General features: G+C 30.8%; 1 protein-coding gene and 1 long non-coding RNA gene across 5 annotated transcripts in view; one reads left to right on the forward strand and one right to left on the reverse strand.

The window, feature by feature from the left end:
* The window catches only part of LOC131844312 (uncharacterized), a 138,728-nt gene that overhangs the window by 68,747 nt on the left and 51,435 nt on the right, over nt 1-18,546 (reverse strand). The gene's annotated exons all lie outside the window — the stretch shown is intronic.
* The window catches only part of LOC131844319 (uncharacterized), a 79,840-nt gene that overhangs the window by 41,324 nt on the left and 19,970 nt on the right, over nt 1-18,546 (forward strand). Inside the window, exon 3 of one of the 2 annotated variants that reach the window (XR_009357579.1) lies at nt 7,069-7,109. The exons of the other annotated variant lie outside the window; for it this stretch is intronic. This is a non-coding gene — a long non-coding RNA (uncharacterized LOC131844319). The remainder of the gene's footprint in view (nt 1-7,068; nt 7,110-18,546) is intronic. 2 annotated transcript variants of the gene reach the window in all.

The following is an 18,546-nucleotide window of genomic DNA, read 5'->3' on the forward strand; positions in this document are numbered from 1 at the left end:
ATATTAAGTTCAACGTACTTCCTTGAAGTCAGGCAAAGTTGAACAATTCACTATTTTAACAATTTCCTTAATAAATAACAATTTGTAGCCATTACAATTATTGGTTTCTTATTACATTCTTATATACGTAATATTTATTTACGTACTTAGTTTAATTAAAAATATTGATAACAAGTTCAAGTTATTATGTATGTTAATATGTATGTCCAAAATACTACATGTATTTGGTGCCATTAACGTTTGTGAGGAGAAATAAGATTATTATTATTACATATAACGTATGTACCTATATGTGATACTAAGCTATATATATATTATATTCCTTTCAGATATGAAGTGGCTTATAGATTTAGATAGTTGCGAGAAGAATATTTATTTAAAAATCCAATTAAATTACATATAGAAATAGGAATATACACACCCATTGATAAGACTCACAGAGACAGAGTAATATCGAAACTTATCGAAACATAAGAAATATACTATATAAAGAGAGAATCATCATCTTCCTCTTTTTAAATTGGTCAAAAATCTATAAAAATAATTTGCAATTTGCAAGTAATACAGAAAATATTTCAAAATTTCTAGCAGACTATTGAATTGACCCAGTGTTCTCGATCGTACTATTGTGTAATATAATATCTATAAATAATCCCGACCAAAAGCCAGTTAAGCACGCACGTGATAGGGTTCCATAGCTACTCTTGCCACGATAAGAGACCGTTTTGCCAATTTATTTGCTTGCCACATATACCGTTTGTTTATTTTGCTAATTATGTTTATTGCATTTCTATATGGATATCTAAAGTAATCCATACTAACATTATAAAAGTGATATCGAGTCTGTCGGTCTGTTAGTATGTAATTTATTACGACTACATGGCTGAACGGATCTTAACGAAATGTTACAGATACATAGATATTATTAGAAGGCTGGACATAGGATATCTTTTATCTAAAAAAAAGACAAACGCGTAATAAATTGCTCATATAATAAATGTATACATTGTAGAAGGAAAGTGATCTGTTTTTTTTTGCATAAACGTGAAAAATATAAATCTCTCCGATTTCAAAAATCTTTTCGACAATTTATAACTTCATTATACATACACTTCTCTGAAGCCGAGACGTGTTTATGATTATATTATTATAACTTTGATGTTTACTTTTTATTAAAGGGTTTAGGCTATTACAAGGTGTTATAGACCTGTAGCACCGACCTGCGGAGCTCTATTGTGCCCGCCATTATTTCAGAGTTCGCTACCTAGGCCGGTCAGGGACAAGAATTGAAGGAACATTGCGTGAACAATTTAGGTGGGATTTTGATATTAAGAATATATATTTTACATTTATAGTTTTGTTGTTTGCAGTACAAAATACGTTAGTAGTTTATTTGTTTAATCAAAAATAGTTCTAGTTAATAAACAAAATAGAGTTCCGTTTTTACCTAACTTTAAACTTAAAACTACAAGTAATCTATGATGACAAGATTAATTTTTTTAAGTTTAACAATTGACAAAGATATTGAATTCGTGACTTACTAGGATGAGCAGATATTTTACTATTAAGTAATAATGAAAATTAATTATGGGTTTAGAGATAAAGTACATATGTAGCTGTATATTTTACTCAGTGATAAAAAAATATTAATAAAAACCTTTAATACAACCAACTGTGTTACATACATAATCTAAATATAATTTAATTGAAGTCTAGAGAATTACTTTATTTGAATACAGCTCACGCATGTATTAAATTATATTCTAACGTATATAATTTAATACATGCGTGAGATGCAATTATCGTTTCTTTTAGTATTTATAACGAGCACAGCTAAAATAATAATTATTTTCGGTCATACAACGTTAGCCTTTATGCCAGAATGTTACTTCGGAGCAACCGTATAGCAATTAAGCAGTCTTGTATCCTATTATTAAAAATACGTTACGCTTTTATAGCTTTACAGTTTAACATTATGTTGAATTGGAGAAGGATATGGACTTTTTTTCTCGCGGCCACTAATAGTCATAGATAGAGTAGAGTCGCGGGTAGAAATAAGTCAGATATTAGTTATTGATGTATTAGGCTTCTAACACTTAAACTTATAAATTTGAGTAGTCATTTCTTGTGAAATAGTCGCAAAGTATCTAGTTATTATAAAAGGTATATTATTCATCGAAGTGTGTCTATCTGTTTATTTGATGTCTTTTTATGGCTAAACGCCTAAACGGATCTGTAATATGAAGGAAATTTGATTAATATGAAGATATCACGAACATGATGTGGTCATGGGTAACAGCTAGTTATATATAAAAAATTAAGAAGCATTTTATTTTTAATGTCAGTTGAAAATAGAATTCACATAGACGAGTATAATTTAATTATTGAAATTGGAACAATTACAACTACAATAATTTTGTGTAAATAACATGTTTAAAAGTTAACTACAACTGTAGTATTATAGTGTAGTATGTATATAATTTTATACGAGACTTTATACCTTTTATAGAAAATTGTAAATTATCGGATATATGTATATGTATATGTAAATGGAACGCTACAGGGAGACTAAAATTATATTATTAGTTCAATTTTACCACACATATATGCACCTAATATGGATATTACCACTATAAATATAATAATATGCTTTAAATTTTTTAATCCTTAACTTTATAGAAATGTTCCTCTATAGGTAGGAATTATACCTATTCAATATATTAATGACAAATATCAATAATGATATTTCATATATGTTACTTAATACATTGCCAAGTTGTGTAAGTAATTCTGCAGATAATTATTTAAAGTAAGGTAGACCCTTTGGACCCTTTCTTACGTATAACTAGAGGTAATGAAGCATAAGAGGCCTTTAGCTTGAACTTTAGATATTAAACCCCCGTGATAAGATCGTTGCTCTGTCGAAACGGAGGTGGATGCCTCGAGATTTTGAATATGTTATAACGTGGTGATGATATGGTAACAAGAACGAACATTGTATCTTAAATTAACGCCTATGTAAACAATCTTGTATGTGAGCGCGTTCCTAAATAGAATTTATGAATGCGTAACCCCTTGCTAAACGAGGCTTTTGAAAGACACGAGGAAACGATGTGCACGTCGTGAAATTAAATTATCATTCTTGTATGCTCACCAGTCAGCTTGGTGACACCATTTGTGAAATTATAATCAACATTATCTGATGTATGTTCTCTATACTAATATAATATATGTGAAAGTGTGTTTGTTTTTTTTTTCTACTAAATCTCGTTCGTTAAGAAATTTGACATAAATATAGATAGTGCCGAGAAAGAAGCACGTATCATATAAAAAAAACGTAGTTGTGGCTATTAGTTAGTATTTTATACATCGACTGATGATTGAGTCGATCGGCCTTTGTTCGCGTATATTAATTAAAAATATATAATTACACATTTATGTAACAAAATAAAAAAAAACCATTAAATAGTTGAATGATAATTTTAATAATATATGTTTATTGCATTCTTGTTAGTTTAAAAAATGAATAAAACCATACTGTTTCCAGTATTTTCTATCATACAAACATTACCTCTAAAGTTACAAAAGCGAAATAAAAAACAATTGCCGTATGTTTGCAGCCGTATTGAGGTGATGCGTGTAGCGGTGATTCTTAAAATAAGTAGACACTTATATATAGATATCTTATCTTATATACATATGCTTTGAACTATTTAAACTGTTAAAAATCTATTTATTACGCTGTATCTGTTTTGTATCATTAAAAATTGCGTCTAATGAAAGAGCTTTATGAGCTTGTAAAATTTAATGGCATACCTGTAGACCCAAAATTCTACACGATCTGTTTCCTTCCTTTATTTCCTGCTAACATTTTATGTATTCCTCGGCCATTTTTTATACTTTGCTACAAAATGACGAGTATATCCAAGGTTTCTACTCGATATTGAGCTATTGTGAGATTTAATATTTTTTAATTATTCAAACGATTTTGAAGTCGAAGGTTACTGGCCTTTACAGCTTCACCGAACAAAAAGCAAAAGCGTGTGCAAAGGGCACTCCATACCCGCATAAGGACAGAAGGAGCGGCTGAAGACCAACTTGTGTTTGATGAACATGACAAAAACGAACTGTCTAACTATAAGTACATAAAATAATAGTTTTTATTATTAATTAGAAGTTATAATTTACAACTTCTAGCAAATATAGGTATTACATTTGTTAGCAGGTACAAATTTATGCAATATTTGCTTATTAAGGAACTGTTTTAATCGTATACTGTACGGAATGGTCTTTGTTCCGTCTGACCTTTTCAGATTCTATGCAACTTCGAACAAAGGACATAACAGTTTCGTAATGTCATTTTCTTATGTAGGTATATATATTTGCATCAATAAATATGTTTGTATTGGTCTGAGGACTTTCTATAATACGATTACAATATCATGTAGTTTTAAAGTATTGAAATATTAATTTATTTAATATTGGAAGTGTCAAACGGTGGATTGGTACCCATAATACATTTTCTACTATTGTAACTGTGTATTAAATATCTTTCAATAACATATATATGTATATAAAAGGGACATTAATTAGAGGAATGATCAGAATAACTAAATTTTGGCCAGATTAGTACCTATATATTAAGGTTATATAAATCGATATCCTTCGTGTACATACATACATCCTGAAACCATATTAGTGAATAGGTATGTTTGTTGTTATGTAATACAGATACACTATTCATTTGTGTTTTGTATGATGCTGGAGTCTTAATGCAATTGATCAGTAATGTAGCAGTTAATAATCAATAAAAATAACACATGCTCTGTTTTAAGTAATAAAATAAAAGGAAATGATAAATTAATACGAGAAATATTGTGTTTATAAGTTTAATATTTATAAACAACTAGCTGACCCCTCTAATGTTGTTTTACCATATAAATTAAAATCGCTATTAAAAAATAGGTGTAGTAGGGAGAAAATTTAGAGTTGTATGTATTTTTAATGCCACATAATAAAAAAATAAAAAATAATGGGGTGAGCCACCCTCAACACTGAGGAGTATAAATTAGTTATAAGCCTATTCTCAGACAAGATTCCTACAGAATATACGCATAAAATTTCATCAAAATCAGTCAACCTTTTTCGGAGGAGTATAAACACGAAAACACGAGAATTTTATATATTAGAATATAGCGTTATGAGTATATAGATAACTATATAGTTATAAATACAACGCTAACTCTCATTTTATACTATATCATTCTAGGATGGAGCACTATATGAAAGCTTGACCTTGCATTTCTTCTGCACTACTAATGTTATTTCGGTCCAAGGCAGCCTTTGTGGATGAGCGAAATGGAATAAGTAGTTTAGAGTAGCTACGTCATATTATTTTAATATTAAGTGTATTACAGAGTACCTAATTATTTTAAGCTTTATGTAAATTTAATATAAGGAGTACATTGGTATATTCATTTTATATCTCATAAAACCATCCGTGTAGCAAGAAAGGTGGGTTATGTTTCTGGTTCTAGTAATTTCACTGGTGCCATGTCTCATCTTTCAAACTGTTTAAACAAATTTTTGTTTCAAAAATTATTATATTTTTGTGAGTATTATTGGTCACATCACAAGATTTTGTCGAAAAGACCATGTACGTAGTCATTATTAAAAAAGTTTGGTTCTTGTTTTCTAGAACTGCAAATAATTACTATAAACCATGGCCACACTGTCCGCTTCTTTGTAATATTAGACTGTACTGTAATTGAGTTTCTTGCCAGTTCTTCTCAACTGGATCTATAGACCGAACTGGACGGTAGGGAAAAAAATATAATGTAAAAACTTGACGTTTTTAAGCAGCTAAAATGTCCTACTATTGTATTATTGTATTATATATTTCTAAAATTAATATATTATAGATTATAGTAAAATATTTTAGTGTATAAATTTTTTACTGATTATGATTATTTTTTAGGTACATTCGTTTTTGTATATGTCGTATTATATTTTTCTTAGTCTTGTTTATAAATGGTTTTATAATGACTAAAATGTAGGTGAACAAATAGTATGTATTTCACAGTATATGTATCTACCAACAGTGTCTAACAAATGCAGTAAACAGCGCTGATTGACAAAATACCATAAAAATCTTTTCTGTTTGTCGTAATACATCGTATCCTCTCTTTGGCTAGTAGTTGTATAAAAATGTGTTTAGTACATAAGAATTTGGAGGCGACAAGGCAAATAATAGAAGATTAATCAATATTTTGTAATCGAATAGATTCAGACGTTTACGTAGTAATGGAGCGAGTAAATGGAGCTCAATTGTACCTTGTTATCTTCGCGTATCGTAAAACACTAGACGACAGAAATCAGATACAGACGGGTTTCTCTCGTTGAATGAATAATGAGATCGGTTTGAGGAGAATTGGTGGCTCTGTATTGCGAGTAGTGGCATGTAGATCGATAAATTTAGACGGGGTTACCAGGTGAAAGTTTTAGAGAGTAATTCAGAACAAGAGGATTTTTTCTTATTATCAGTAAGTAACGAAGCATATTGTATGATTATTCTTAAATACTTCCGAACTGAGAACTTCTTCTTTGTTGTCTTAATGTTAGGTTATAGAAATACGTTATATAATTGCAGCAATTCTATTCTATTCACCCATTTCACCTAGTCGCAAAACAGTTTCTTTACGTGTTTCGGTTAGAGAGCCATATATTACAGTGATATTACACGATTCATAACATCTTAGGCCTCCCGAATGGCATGCATGAAGTATATAACGGGTGTCACAAATTGATGTGATGTCAGAGGCGCTTTGCATGTACATATACGATGGTGGCCTTGTCTTGTGGTACACCTTATATATCCTTCATGCCTTACCTTTCCGGAGAGTTAAAATTACAAAGTGGGCCGTCAGTTTGCTTGTCATTCTAGTTATATAAATATCTAATATCTCTAATATGTAAAAATTAGACAATGATTTAAATATCGTATTTATTTTCTAGATACTAAAAAAGTAAATGTTACATATATTTATTCACAATTTTCTTTTATTGCAGGAAATTTCCAGGGTGTAGTCCTACAACGATATGCCACCTAAGTAAGCATGCCAATATGTTGTAGAGAACGTATGTATGTCATTTACGTTTTGTGGCATTTAATTACGTTTCACTGTTATTTTTCGTGTCACTATAAGATTATTATTAGTGTGGCAAATATATTTTATTATTTTAATGTAATGTAATGTATTTACTGCTTTTAAGTGGTATTTTATTTTGTAGCTTTAGCTTCAATATAATTGTAGTAAAACATTTTTCACACATAAAAAATGGATTATATGTAAGGTATGCATTATTGGGTTTGAGCACTTTAATATTTTATATATTTAAAAGACAGAATATTATAATAACTCATCTTGAAAGTGTGGCAAGAGGGTAACTGCTCAGTAGTCTTCTTTGGATTCGTTCTGAATATGCATCGCATGGATTCTAAACTTACTGTACTACTATATTAGTATCTAAGTTATGAATGGAATAATAAACTTAAATATTATTGTTAGCAAATTAAAGTTTTCCATATTATTTCAAACTTGCAAATTACAACTTTGTTGCCAATAGTAAATGTTACCTATAAACTTACTAATTTATTAAAAGTATAATTTACAAAACTGAAAACATTAAACTTAACTAATCTCGAAAATGATATCCCTATAACGTTGTATTTAAAGACAAATTAACTATTTAATGGTACCGATTAGTATATTTCGTGTCTGTGATCATTAGCTTTCCTGCAAATTTTTATCACTTTGCATTTAACCTTTTGACCTTCTTTTCTGTTTAAATCTAGAAAAATGCGTGGGGAAATGCCGCTAGCACCTCGTGGTAGGTATCTACCGTGATTAATGGCGCCTATTAATCGTTCCGAATAAATATCTCCTTGGGTCGCCTATATTAGGCACTTGTTTTTAGTTATCAATTAGGTAAGGGTGTATTGCACGTGATTTATAACCCAATACTTTAGCTGTAGCTTTACCTGAAAATTGTTTAGTCTACAATACTATGTTTTTTTATATATATTCGTTCAAAGAAACTGACATAGACTACCAAAACACAATAATTTTGTACTAGTCTTTATTAAACTATGATTCTAAATTATAATGTACAAAAAACATCAAATAAAAAAATAATAATAATACTGCATTAGTGCACAACCAGTGATAAAATTATAATACTCTCTTTTTATATGATGTAGAACTAGTTACTTTAGTTCTAGGTGAACTAGTGTTCAGAACTTGTTCATGCAATTTTCACTTTGTTGAATTGTTAGCTTGAGTCCCGTCTTCTTGCTTACAGCAGCAGAAGGAGAAAAGAAAAAAAATTGAAAAGTTTTGCCATACTCTACCATATTTTCTACAATATGCATTACATATCGTGTTTTATATTCATATTAAAATATTAGGTTTTGGAAATTATTAGTATTTCACAAATAATCGAGTTTTGTATGTTAAAGTGTAGTTGAGTGAATTTTGGTAAAAGAAATAAGCTTAGAGATGTGGATTTGAATACTGTCAGATAATGCAGTTGGATGTGCAATATTTTAAATATAGGCAGTGTTCAATATGGCAAAAAAACGTTTGTCAAATCTGTTGTTTGTACGTAAATATTGTAAATTTGTTTATGTATGTGTTATTGTTATTGTAAACCAGGTAAGAATACTTTGTACAAGTCGACTTATATTGTTATACTAATTCTATCCTAAAATATATTGAATAAATTTGTGAACGAGGCCAAATTTTCTTATAAAGCTGATCAATCATTATTGGTAACAGTAAGCGAAGTTGGCAAAAGTTTTCCGCCAGTGTGTTATTATTTTAGGGCAATCAAAATCGTGTGGCTAGTTGCTATACCAAACAAAATGTTTTACGTATTTAGTTACAAAAATTACATTGTGATATACACTTATTTTTGTATAATGTAAATACTTTGGTTTGTGTCGAAGTATTGTCTATTACTCAGTAAGTAAGTATTGTCTATTTATCTAGTGTCTTTATCAACACAGCAACAAATACATATACATAGTACGAAAGTACTAAAGTTTATTGACCCATAAATATTGGATATACGCCAGTTTCCTTTTAGTATACTTTTTAATAGCAGGTTGTATAATACATTGTCAAAAATATCACAAGTTAAATATATATGGAATATTTTTAATTATCTTTCTTAATATGACGACACTCGTGTAGCAAAAATGTATATAAAGAACATTGTTTTTCACTTTCTTGAAAACGTTTATTGAACTATCCAGTACAACTGAGCATAAAGTCATGTACGAAATACTGAACACAAAGAATTTATAGTAGATACTTATTTTACCTTAAAATAACTCAAACAAAACAGTTGCAAATCATTATATTCATGAACCCACTGTTGTCCATTGTTGCAAATAATCTCTCAACGTATGTTTGACCACAATTTCATTTCTTGTGCTATGAACACTATTAGTAGTCGTTACACATCATCCTTTGTACTACTCACTTCATCTAGCTGCAGGGCGTTTCCACATATACTTCACTGGTTATCCAGTTCTACGTGAGAGAGCATCAGTCCATTGTCATTTTAGCTTATACGTTCGTTAGGCTCTTTGTTTCCTGTTTTTATAGTTCCTTAATTCTTCGTTCCTTAATTCTCTATCGAATTAGTTCGCTTTAGATTCATGAAGTGATATAGCTTACTTAGAATTGATAGCATATTTGTGTTTCGGTACTATATTTTTTAAAGGTAAGATACATTGACTAAATATTTCATGTTATGAATACTCGATGAATTTTTCTGAATGTTGTCTAAAAGTAGAAAAGTAGGTGTAATTTTTCTTGGGGTTCGTAAATATCTGTGTCGTAACTATTAACTGTTTATTACACAAAGTTTTCTTTATTTATTGCTTTGGGCCGTAAATGTTACCAGCGTAACAAAACTGAAAAATATTATTTTTCTTAAAGAAGGAAGTTTGAATACGATGGAGTGAATGTTTGGTTAGAGTGGTACTAGGTGGTACCAGGTGCAATCCATACTTAGGCTGTCACTGCATTGCAACAGTCATCCGCGGACAGCCTCATGTTTATAGCATTTGTTTTCATTTCATGTACCTACGTTGTAGTTTCATAAAGTGATGTTATTATGTTATCTACTGACATAAATTGTTTATAACGATAACAAAATAAACTTCAATTTATATCCATTCCGGATTTCAACCGACTGCATAAGATTTTAATTTCATTGCATATTTTATGTTGTTCGATGTATACAAATTATTTTTATGATGAACGTTATTATTATATATAATATATCGATGGATATTTATACTATCGATAAGGTTTATTTTGTGTTGATCACATAATAATGATAATAATATTTTATTGTTTTTTTTAACAAACTTAACGTTTAACTTTCTATGAAAATAGGTTATGCAATTAATAAGAGTCTGCTGCATAAATATATAATTATTACTGTATATATATATATATATATATATGTAGTATGTATATATAGGTATAATTAATATTTTGATTTCGTTAGAAAGAGTTACATACTCTATTAATGAAAGATTTTTCAGAATCGGTTCAGTAGTTTGGACGGTCTGATAAATCACCTCTCTCGTTGCGCACTTTTTGTTTACAGGCGATAGTTACCGCTTTCATCAGATGAACCGCCAGCTTGTTAGCAAATCTGGTAGCAGAAAGATAAATAACTCTTTCGTCGCTTATTTTAGCCCCTTAAAGTATTTTTTTCCCCTTTATTTTAGCCCCTTCTCAATTCAAAATTCTCAATACTAATTTGAAATCCTATTTTATTCCAAAGCCAGTAGTACCTAATTATGAAGTTTTCTGCCTGGACATGTTATGAGGAGGAAGCTGAAGGAAATACATAGATTTGGATATACATAAATATAGAAGAATACTTTTATTTTGAACGGTACGGTTACACCGTAGCATTTATAGTGGACCACAGATAATTTATACGAGGACACGTACATTTAAGTTGAGGACACAGTATTTCCGAATCTGTTAGATGTATAAGTCTATTGTACTTGGGAACTCGTTCACAAGTTGGAAACTAATTTCCTGTGGCACAAAGCAATCGCTGGGATCGATGTGTGCCATCTCTGATAGACACGATCGGGCACGTATTGCTGATTGATTCCTTCCATATGTGATAGAAAGTTTTTTCTTCCGCGTTTTTTTTCAAAACAAACTGCTTTGTATTTACGTGTTTTACAACTCTCGACTGTTTGCCATTATAAATAGAATTATAAATTGAATTAGAATGGTAAAATTTGGAAGCCTACCTGATTGACAGGCTATATATGAGCATCAAAGAATATGCCTTATATGTGACCTTCATATGTTAATTTAGAATTGGACAAATATGTAAAAGTAGGTAATAGATACTTAATTTTTAGTTATGGGATTTAATATAATTATATACTTAGCTACTACCTACCTATATATTATGATGTAGGTTGTGGTATAAAACTGATACTTAAACTGATTTAGTCAATGTACCTATTGAAAAGGCAAATATGAATAGTGTCATATTATTGAGATTTTGTTCATATTACAACAGTAAATTAATAAAAATGTAGTAAAGAAACAGAAATGGTAGTAATTGCATCAATGCAAAAAAAAAATAGATGGAAAGAGACCACTAATTTAATTTTATAATATTTTTTTTACTTCTCTTTTTTTTTCTAGAACAATAACCAGTAAGCCTGTAAAAGGTTTAAAAACTTGGACATTATTTAGTGGACCTTTAATATTAATTAGAACAAATTAATTCAAAACAGTTATTATGGGACCCCGTTCGCCAGTTAAGGGTTTATTAATTATTTATGCCATGTAGTCTTTATGTTTTCAAGAAGCCGGACAGGATTATAGTGCTTTTGTAATATAAAAATTGAAATAAATACATATAGCTGTATATTTACTGGCCAAGTTAAGTTTTGAGATAATTTAGAAAATTAGAAATAACATTATTTTGAAATTAGAACTAACCTACGTTATTGATTATATAAAGTTATTAGATGATTTTTTCTTGAATAAAATAATTTGACATTCTGTAATTGTCGTTATTTTATATCTACATGAATTTAAAATTGATATAAATCAATTCCAAATTTCAAGTTACCTGCAACTTTCACGGCTTTTTCTAAAACATAGCATACGCCTGTCTTCGTGATACAAACTAGACTTTAAATTTCATTTCATCCCCCATATTGTAGTAAAAAGGTACTAGCATAGATAACATAACATTACATGTACTTACCTACTATTAACTCTTTTGCTTTTCTCATATTAGTATAGATGTATATATCAGACCCAATTAGACGTAACAGAATTTGACAAACACAAACGTAAACTGTATAACTAATTTCAGGATATAATCAAGGTTTGTATATTTTACACCCTCGGTTCGTGGCATCGGCGGCTGGGTTATGTTGTCTCGGTGGAGCTATACCATTATGTATATATTGCTTATTGCATATTATGTATATATATATATTATGATATACCTTAATAATAAACTGCATTTACTGAAATATTATAATGTTTGGGAAATCGACTTTATTGTTAGAAACGTTTATTTAATTTTTACGAAATTTGTAACATTTGAGATAATACAGTTATTATGTAGATAAAGCATAATTAATAATTAACTATGCTTTATCTACATAATACAGATATATTTATAAAATTATTATATATTTTATATAATATAAATATAAATATTCATGATTTAAAATTAGAACAAGAACTGACTTATAGACCCATCTTATAATTATTATATATAAATATAATATTACGTAGTATAAAACAAAGTCACTGCAGCTGTCTGTTTGCTTATATGTTTTAAATTACGCAACGTATTTCAATGCCCTTTTTAGCAATAGATATAGTGATTTAAGAGGAAGGTTTATATGTATAATACATGCGTGTATAGAACAAGCTGAGAAATTCAACGTTTTGTAAAGCATCGGTGCGAAGCGAGGACGGACGTTTAGTATTTAAATAAAGTAATAATTTTTTCTACATTATAATACATATACGTATAAGAAAAATCCTGATATTATGTTTAAGAATTTTAATGGCTATCGGAACGTACGGACGACGTGTCGTTTAGAAACTTGAGCTTTCTATATTGTTTGTGGTTCCGGTGATTTGGGTCGCAGTGTACCATTTGCTGACCGACAGATAACATATAGCTCATCAGTGCCTAGAGTCTAGACACGTGAAAATTTTCATTACAGTACTTTATCATACCGTTATCTGTGTTACAAATTCTCACGGGAAATTCTCACAGGAACGGGAAAGAAGAGTCATCGCAGTACTGACAGTAGCTATATCTACACCAAAGTGAGAGTGTTAATTAGGTGAAATTCTTCACATACGCAATGTGGTGGGAAATTTTTCAGAAAGATGTCATGTATTTGAAATATTCTCCAACCATTTAAAAGGTGTGTTCTTGATGGCCCTGAGCTATATATTATGTATATTGTTCAACTTAGGCGATGTAGAGCCGCTCTGCTACGAATATATAAATAAATTGTCTGTAGCTCGAAAATAAATATTTAATATTGTATGGGTACGCGGCTATCATAAAATGTGTAATAAACCGCAGCGTTCTTTTCATAATAAATAATGAATGAATCTTCTTGTTGCCAATGAAAATTAATATTTAATATTTTGTTGACTTGTAAAGTTCCAACAATAATAAAATTACATACAGATTTATATATTTGTATTCTAAGTGATTATTTACTTTTTATTTTATTTAGTTATGTAATTATTAATATTCAAGAATATCCGTTCCAAAAATAATTTTGATAGTTGATTTGAATAGTTGTATTACGAAATATTTTGACATTTAAACCGCAGTATACGAGTCAACAAGCAACATTTGGACAGCGTCCTGTGTGCGGGGTAGCCAACCAGGCGACCGCAATCCCGCCCTATGCATATTTACACTTAACCTGCGACTCTTTTGTCTAATGTTTGAGGTTGGCGCTCAATCAACCCTAACTAACTACAGTTTATATAGTTTCATATAGGTGATAGTGGTAACAGTGGTTAAAAAACATAGTAAGAGTCAGAACTTTGTATGTGCTGCCAGAACAACTTTCTACTTTTACAGTCGGTGATCCAACTGTTCACCAAGACTCGATATTAACGATACTCAAAATTAGCCATATTATATTGCTGTTCATAAATTTAATTTTATTCTTGATATAAATTTCTCAAAAGGCTTATAATGAATTAGTTAAATTCATTATCTAATAAAAAGAGCTATATATTAAATTATAATTAAAGGATAAAAAATAGCTATGCCCTGTCCACCCGCAGGATTAATTTAAAAGAAATGGCAGCCTCCGTTGTCCCCGACCTACCGTATCGCATTGCGCATCATATTACCAGCCCGCATCATTATTTTGTTTTCGCATACTATTTCTTCTGACTATTTTCTTTCAGGCTCTTGAAGTCCGTACGTCATGATGTTAATAATCTATAATCTTTTTCAAACAAACTATACTAATATTATAAAGCTGACGAGTTTGTTTTTTTGTTTGAACGCGCTAATCTCAGGAACCATTGGTTCGAATTTAAAAAATATTTTTGTGTTGGATAGTCCATTTGTCCAGGAAGTCTTTAATATTTTTTATTGCAGTTCCGCTCCTATTGATCACAGAGTAATGTTATATAGCTATATAACATTACTCTGTGATCAATAGGAGCGGAACTGCAATAAAAAATATTGCAAAAGGTGGGAAAATTTAACGCAGACGAAGTTACGATTTCGTAAAATGACATTACAAAAATTAATTTTTATTTCAAAAATGTCTGGTAGCTTAAGAGGTTTCCGTGTTATAATAACAAACAAACTCTTCATCTTTGTATAATTAGTATGTAATTGAGTAAGGACTTAGTACAAATTCATATTAATAATTCATGCAAGTATTTAATTTGTATTGCTTCATTTATTACGTTTCCATTCCATTACAAGTTCATTCGTATACATTAAAATGTATATGAATGGACGTGGAGGAATCCCAGAAAGTTCATGTTTAACTTTGGTAATAACAGTTTAATCGTGAAGTCACTTTGAATGGAACTCCCTAGGTATATATGTAGGGGTAGTAAGCAATAGGTACACATTGTTATGTGTCTCGAATGCAAAGCAATTATCAAGACTTAAATAACAACTTCAGCTCTTTGTCCATTTTAATGAACACGTTAGACGTCACGAGTTATTTAGGCACTGTATATTTTTGTTATCTTTACATAGTATAAAATAGAGACGCTGTTGCTGTTTGTCCCTAAGTATGCTTAAATCTTTAAAACTACAGAACGGATTTTGATGCGGTTTTTTAAATAGATAGAGGAAGGTTTACATGTATACTACATGCGTAATATTGTAGAGAAATTTGGATTTTGATAAAACTTTATAGTAATATAAAGTTTATGTATAACCACACCAGAATAACTTTAGTCAACGAAAGGGCCATTAAACACTAAAATAATTTTCTATATCGCACTCATTGTCCCTGGGATTACTGCGTTTAAAGAAACAAAAAAAAGTCTTTTGCTTTTAATACGTATAAATGATGCCTACAGATTTATTTTTATTTATAAAAGTGTTCTATTCCTAGAACAATACGCTATTTAAGACACCTACTTATATAATCTATATTCTATATCCTAAATCTAAATAATTGAGGTGTTGTTTACCCGTAATTGCATACTCAGTGAAATCAATTTTGTCATTATTCATACGAATTGGGTATATTTATCGTGATCATTATAGCAAATAACTATACTAAAGAGATCCATTAAAAATATCATTATCGGTTATCAAGTGGACTATAAATTCCATTCACAGGGAAAGTTCACTAAGGGTAAGGGCGGGCGCGGGGCCAAGGCCTGGGTCTCTAATTAATTGCGACCGCGACTATATTTAGTTCCGAAGGACACGCCTACACGTCACTAGAATGCTTAACATTTTTTTTTGTTTTACAGCTGTAATTAAAATTTTACTTAATTATGCGACTGACTTGGTTATTATTGGAAACTTGTTTATAAAAACTTGATGCCGTCAAAGTCCATCGTGTCCTTGCATAATGCGCTTGGCATAGAGGTAGAGACGGGAAAATCTTTGCTGTACATCATCTATGCTCTATCTTTGATTTGAATCTGATCACACTGTTTCGTATGCTGCTATCATCTGCATCTGCATCTGTAATGCAGACATCTCGGTTGGGAAATCTAGCTAAATCAATATAAGTAGTTTGTTTCAGTTAAGGCAATCAGTATTTTATTATGTATCAATTTTTCTTCAATTCAGTTTAAATGAAGCGTAAAAGTACAGTAATAGATACGAATACGATGATTATATTAGGTCCTCACATATGAAATTTACGTTTTGTAATGAAGTAACCTAAAGTCGATTTTTTTTAAATATAATATATTTATTTAATCAAAGTATGTACGATTACTATTTATGCACATTTTTGCCATCATATAGTTAGTTCATTGATTACTAAAAAAAACTATTCGGATGGGAATCAATCATCTTTGAAGGCTCTTTGGACTGCCCCATCGGAGTTTAATTTTTTCCCTTGCAAGTTATCCAAATTTCGAAAAAAATTGTAATCTGTTGGAGCAAGGTCCGGGGTGTACGGTAGATGTCTTAGACACTCCAATTGAATCTGTTCTAATTTGGTAACTATCTGTTGTGCAGTGTGTGCTCTTGCGTTGTCTTGAAGCAGCAGTCGCCTACGACGATTAATCAGCCTCGGATGTTTCGTCATCATCATCATCGCAGCTCGGAAGACGTCCACTGCTGGACATAGGCCTCCCCCAAAGATCTCCACGACGATCGGTCCTGCGCTGCTCACATCCAATGCCTTCCAGCGATCTTGACCAGATCGTCGGTCCACCTTGCTGGAGGCCTTCCCACGCTGCGTCTTCCGGTCCGTGGTCGCCACTCGAGGACTTTACTACCCCAACGGCCATCTGTCCTACGAGCTATGTGCCTCGCCCATTGCCACTTCAGAGTCGCAATTATTCGGGCTATGTCGGTCACTCTGGTTCTTCTGCGGATCTCCTCATTTCTGATTATATCACGCAGAGTAACTTCGAGCATAGCCCTCTCCATTGCCCTCTGAGTGACTAGGAGCTTGTTAATGGGGCCCATAATTAGCGACGGTTGTTTAGCAGCTAGCTTTTCCATCATGGTTTGCAATTGCTGACAATACACATCTGCGTAATCGTCTGGTCAGATTTAAGAAAGTTGAAGCGAACAACACCGGCACTAGTCCACCAAACGCTAACAAATAACTTTTTTTGAGTCAAATTTTCGCTTGGGGCAGGATTTGACTGGTTCGTCAGGGTTCAGCCATTGCGATGAGCGTTTCCGTTTACGTCGCATTTATTGTATTTTTAGAATCGGTTCATTATTTCTATATAAGAATTAAAAAATCAATGTTTTGATATCTATCGCGTCAATTTTTTGACGTCGTCATTCTGTTAAGCTATATATTTAAGTTATCTGTTTTATTACACTCTTGTGATATTTTTGAATTATGTGTACCTACATATATTATCTCATATCCTTATATACATTGTTATGTTTCTAGATAGTAGATAGTAACATTATTTATTTCCACAAACTTGAAGTGCGCCATGAACGTTATTTACCTATGGTCTAAGATGAAGTGAAAAACTACAATCATATGTATATATGATGTAGGGACAGCACCACGCTGAATTATAATTTTATGTAACGTCCCTAAAAGATTTGATTCGTACTTTTATAAGTGTATACTGAAGCAATTTTTATAGTTTGAAAGAATTATTTTTTTATCCTGTATCTACGCGAAGTAGATTGGTATAGTTATTTCGACTAGGTGGGCGGAGTTAATTAGGCAAATTGGCCCTTGATGAATTGTAAGTAACAATGTATACTACGATTTCGATAGGAAAAATTCCATTGACGCTATACGTTCAATACAGTTTTATTTATATGAACATAATGACATTGACATTAAATAATTAGACTGAACAAGAACGTCACGACTCGGTTCAAAAATCTTGCAGTCATGAATTGTATTTTGATTGTAGTGTAAACGTAATACGTCATCTATTTTAATAAAGTTTTCAGTGATCGTAAATGTAAACATCGTTAATTCAATGAACTTAACAGAGGGCAATAGGATCGCTATTTGTCGTACTAGACTACTAGTGAATACACTGTATCTAGATAACTAAGATATACTGTTACAAAGCTAAAACATTACATACATTACGTACATTTTTACTAGAATGGTCGCGGGTTTCATGATAGTATCAGTGAATTGTCTTCATTGCGCACTTTGGTGATAGAGCTCCACGTAATAAGTAGGTAAGTGACAAAATTAGTGTGAAATTATAATAAAAAAAAATAATTCAAGTGAATAATCATAACAATACGTTAATTATGATTATTCAC

The sequence above is a fragment of the Achroia grisella genome, unplaced genomic scaffold, assembly GCF_030625045.1.
Source record: "Achroia grisella isolate CSIRO2021 unplaced genomic scaffold, CSIRO_AGI_Agris_v1 utg402, whole genome shotgun sequence".
NCBI classification, from domain to species: Eukaryota; Metazoa; Arthropoda; class Insecta; order Lepidoptera; family Pyralidae; genus Achroia; species Achroia grisella.